Genomic DNA, 5,215 nt, shown 5'->3' with positions numbered 1-5,215 from the left:
TAAGCCATAGGGGCATTATAAACGGGAGGGAAGATGAACTGTAAATATAAGGGTTGCAGTGCTCTTAGTGCCACGCTAGTTCGGTCAGGCGAGAAACAGGTGGGAGAAAATTCGACGAACGACTATGTTTTTTTTTTCTTTTTCCTATGGATCTTCTCCTAAGCCTAGATCTTTCTATGTTGCGTCACTCAACCGCACGGCAATGTCGTTCGCGCAGTCAGTGAGCAACTACTGTTTCACTTAAAACTTCTTCGCTACCGTACGGAGTACCATAAAGACGAATAAGGTAATAAGGTGGGACCCATAATGAATGGCGCAGTCTTGGTTCATCGAGACAAATAGCAAAGACACGGATAAGCACTGTAGCGATGCTACTATTGGTGAAGAGAATGAGGTTTGGGTGAGTTCGTCTCCTTTATTGTAAGGTACGAGTGAACTGATTTTACATGCGGCGGAAGTTGATATATATACTGCGTGGGCAAGTTACCCGTGGTGCGTAATTAGGTAATTGCACTGGATTAGGTCGGGTCAAGCAGGGTCGCGCTGGCAGAGAAGCGTCAGGTCGTGAACATCAGTCACGTTCCCTGCCACGTGACTTGTCGCGGCTGTACAGCCCCATACCTCAATCCCTACGCAATGTTTGTTTATGTTGTAGTCAAAGGCCGCGTCAAACCAGCTCCGGAGTGAATGAATGAATGAATAAATAGATGACTATATAAATGAATAAATAAATATTAAAAATGCTGACACAGAAAGCAATATGAAGCAATTTTTTTTTTCTTTCCCAAGAAATTTTCGCTGGAATGGCTGTGAGGAACCAAACTCGAGATTCCTCGAGAAGTTATATTCTTGTACAAACAGAGCTTTGGTTTCCCACCCACGTCTGCAGGAAGCACACCAACCCAGCTGCCTTGCGGTAAATACGACGAAGGATTCTGGACAATGTCCACGGGCGAATCAACTCCCCCCTGCAGGACTTGAGCCCGCAACTTTCCAGATACGGAACATACGCGGCGGCCACTGGATCGCCGCAGCCTCACTATCAGCTAACACTGAGGGACGTATTCAGTTTCGCGGCGTCAGAGCACACTTGAATGAATACCAGCCATATGGTTTCAGGAAATACGGTTCATAATCATCACAGCTTGCCGGGGGAGGTTTATATCCTTTCACTCCTGTTGTAGCCAAGCTATACTATTAAACTCTGTTTCCGTGGCGTTTCTTCGACATGTGCGCTGGTGGCGTAATCGGAAGCGTGCTGGTCTCGCTCTCGCTTTGTTGTGGGTTCGAGACCCGTACTTCTCTACGATTTCCAGCAGTGATTGTTACCTGCTCCAACAGTCCAAGTGCATAAGGCTAAAAGTTGACGGTTTTGGCTGCAGCTACACGTTTCCTGGCGGAGGCTTCTCACCTTCTATTTCTTCAGAAGGGGATGGGGGAGTAAGACCTATCTCCATTCACCTCTTTCGTACCGAGGTGGACTCCTTTCAGACGAGTTTATTCAGTCGTGTGGTACCCCTTCAGTGGGTGAAGGGTCGAAAATGTTCCTCAGAAGGGTTGAAGGCCCGGTGGCTGAACGCGTGATTCACTGCAGAGATGAAGCTCGAGAGATAGCGAGGACCTGGCCCTGGCAGCAGGCAACAAAATACACTGCAGGTAACGAACGGGAGACAAAACACCTGAGTAATAGGGTCTAATAAATAAAGGGAGAATAAGCGAAAACATGATTCAACAATGCACAAGATAAGTTGGGAAAGTCGAAGGAGATAAGGAAGACCAATGTCGAAATGAATCACTTGTGCACGAAGAGGCCGCTGAATCTTTCCGGGTGTGTGTGGTGGGAGGGGGGAGGGGGGAACAGTTCCGAAGTTACGCAATCGTACGCATAATATGTGGCTAAGAAAATAATCGTGCTCAATGGGGGCATTTTAAAAACAATTCAGAGAGAGAGAGAGAGAGAGGGGGGGGAGAGGGAAGGAGAGGGAAGGAGAGGGAAGGAGAGGGAAGGAGAGGGAAGGAGAGGGAAGGAGAGGGAGGGAGAGGGAGGGAGAGGGAGAGAGTTAGGAAGAAGGAGAGGGAAGGAGAGGGAAGGAGAGGGAAGGAGAGGGAAGGAGAGGGAGGGAGAGGGAGGGAAGGAGAGGGAGAGAGTTAGGAAGAAGGAGAGAGTTAGGAAGAGGGAGAGAGTTAGGAAGAAGGAGAGAGTTAGGAAGAAGGAGAGAGTTAGGAAGAAGGAGAGAGTTAGGAAGAGGGAGAGAGTTAGGAAGAAGGAGAGAGTTAGGAAGAGGGAGAGAGTTAGGAAGAGGGAGAGAGGGAGAGGGGGATAGGGAGAGAGGGAGAGAGGGAGAGAGGGAGAGGGAGGGAGGGAGGGAGAGACGGAGGGAGGGAGGGAGAGGGAGGGAGGGAGGGAGAGGGAGGGAGGGAGAGGGAGGGAGGGAGGGAGGGAGGGAGGGAGGGAGGGAGGGAGAGAGAGGGAGGGGGAGAGAGAGAGGGAGGGGGAGAGAAAGAGGGAGGGGGAGAGAAACTCGCCTGACGCCGGAATAAAACTGAAGTCGAACCAAGTGCTTCAGAGATCCATCTTCAAGCCTTTCGCTACACTGGCGTCCTTTACGTGTTTTATTCTGGCTGCCGCTGAATGGTTTCATTCGGCTGCGGGGGAGGTTGTCGTCACTATACTGAAGGGATCACGAATATCTCGATCGACCTTATGATGGTGTGGTACCGTTGTAGCATCGTACCATTGTGCTGAGTATTATTCATACGTATTGCTCTATAAGGAGTTATATATTTTCCCCGTAGTATCATTAATTATTATAGGTATTGTTGGACATTAATTTCATTATTGATTGTATTGTCCATTAGTATAATGTAACTTTATGTACCATTATGTTGGGAGAACCAAGCGTTCGCCCCACGCGCGCACGAGGGTTTTCCCGCCAACCCAGGGCTTGGTTTCAGTCTTGCTTGTAGCCTCCAAGGTGTGAACATGCCTCCTTTGTTTCTCGTGTGGATTGATCAAATTGTGAATTAATACATATTATCAAAGCAGGTGCTTTTATTGCCACCCTACTATAGCCTGTGAGGATAGCTTGTACGGAAATTATCCTAATTGATATTTCTGACGTCTTTCACCCTTTTCCTCGAATGAATCAAATTGCCTGGCCGCGAAAAAAAAAATTATGTATAATATATATGTATATATAACATATATATATATATATATATATATATATATATATATATATATATATATACAAGCCGCGGGCTTCGCCCTCTCCGGCTTCGCCGGGGGCTTGGCTGCGCAAACAGCGGCCTATGGCCGCAGCTTTCCGCGCTCTAATCCCTTGTTTTCCCCTTCGGCCTCGGCCTCGGAGCGGAACCCCAACACGGGATCCCCAGCACGAAGAAGAACGCGAGGAAGAAGAACGCGAAGAAGAACACGAAGTAGAATGCGAAGAAGAACGCGAAGAAGAATGCGAGGAAGAAGAACGTGAAGAAGAACGCGAAGAAGAACGCAAAGAAGAAGAAGAAGAACGCGAGGAAGAAGAACGCGAAGAAGAACGCGAGGAAGAAGAACGCGAAGAAGAAGAACGCGAAGAAGAGGAACGTAAAGAAGAAGAATAAGAATAAGAAGAAGAATAAGAAGAAAATAATAATAATAAAAATAATAAAATAACAACAACAACAATAATAATAATAATAATAATAATAATAATCATTATTATTACTATTATTATTGGCCCACGAAAGGACGCAGAACTCACGAAATGCGCTGCAGCACGAGGAGGTTGTTGTCGGCGTCGCCCACGATGAGAAGCACCGAGTGGTTGCGCGGTGTGGTGGGCGGCTTCGTCAGTTGGTCGCGGTTTAAAAGGGTCACAATCACCTCCACTTCGCTCTCGTCCGCGAGAACCTGCACACAAAGAGGAAGAGACCCCCATACCTTTCAGAGACAAGTACAACTCTTAGCTTGTTGTCACTTTCAGCAGGAAAGAAGAGGAGGCTGGGGAGCTTGGGCCAAACCAGAGGTGAAGCTGGGTGGAGCGACTTTACTCACACTAGTGAGGTCACAGTCAGAGTTCTGTCTTCATGGTCCACTGCAGGGCAGGCCTATCTCCTCTTGGGGAGGATGCAACCTCTGTACCTTATCACAATGACTCATCCCGGCTTGGCACCTCCCAGAATTCCAACATGCTATATCTACGGTCCACCCAAATAATATCTAATTTATATTAATGGATGTTTTTCGTACTGCCCACCAGAGGTCATATTCACGCCAAGGTCCGGTTGCATGCATAAGGAGTAAAGTTTTTACTGGGATAAAATTGGACATTTATTCCTAATTGGACTACACTCGTGTACAAAATTATAGGGATTATAAAATCCGGCAATAAGAAACAAGTCTGTAACAAAGGATTACAAAGGATTAAATGGGAAGAGTATACCGATAGCAGACCTTTTGGTCCATAACTAGGTCGGATACTAAAAATAAATACTTAAACGAAGACATTAATAAACAGGCAAATCAAACAAATGGCAGGCATTACTGCATATTGCTTAGGTGTTTATCTAAATGAGTCTTAAAACTTCGAACCATACTACATTGCACTGCCTCTGCAGGAAATTTATTCCATTCACTGACCACACGGTTGGTGAAGTCGTTTCTACCCACTTTCAAATCAAATCTACGTCCTGACAGCTTGAGACCGTTAATTCTCGTTTGGTTCGTATTTAGTATGAAAATTTCATCACTTCTGACAGCCAATCCCATTTAACTGCTAACAGATTTATCACTACGGTTGTAGTCTCACTCACCTCTCCCACTTGCTTAATGCTGACCTCATACTTTGGGACACGTCGAGCTTGGTCCTGGATGTGATTCCCGAAGGGCGGCTGCCGGTTGCAGATCTGGAACAATGAAGAAGAAGAAAGAGAAGATGTGAAATATATCACTGCACGAACAAAGGGGAAGTATTTGCCCGTTGCAATATCTTGATAAGCAAAACATTTGTAATGCCAGACGCGAAAATACGATAACCCAAATTGAAGATATCGACATTTACGCAAAATGCACACTCGATAGCACCACCAGATAGCCTGAAACATCACTGTTATAAATCACTCATGAACCGGATTACGATTCACCGAGAAGCTAAACAACAATGACAGGGAATACATTACACATGCATAATAGCCTCAACTGTAATTTATACACATG

At 46.2% G+C, this 5,215-nt stretch overlaps 1 long non-coding RNA gene across 1 annotated transcript in view; it reads right to left on the bottom strand.

The window, feature by feature from the left end:
• Positions 1 to 4,904, bottom strand: part of LOC143033906 (uncharacterized) — a 23,725-nt gene extending 18,821 nt beyond the window's left edge. The window contains exons 1-2 of the long non-coding RNA XR_012967204.1: positions 4,813 to 4,904; positions 3,762 to 3,910 (exon numbers count right to left, since the gene is read on the bottom strand). This is a non-coding gene — a long non-coding RNA (uncharacterized LOC143033906). The remainder of the gene's footprint in view (positions 1 to 3,761; positions 3,911 to 4,812) is intronic.
• Between the last annotated feature and the right edge of the window lie 311 nt (positions 4,905 to 5,215).

Source organism: Oratosquilla oratoria, chromosome 2 (assembly GCF_046742065.1).
Source record: "Oratosquilla oratoria isolate Oo_2021 chromosome 2, ASM4674206v1, whole genome shotgun sequence".
NCBI lineage: Eukaryota > Metazoa > Arthropoda > Malacostraca > Stomatopoda > Squillidae > Oratosquilla > Oratosquilla oratoria.
This window is presented reverse-complemented; position numbering and strand designations above follow the sequence as displayed.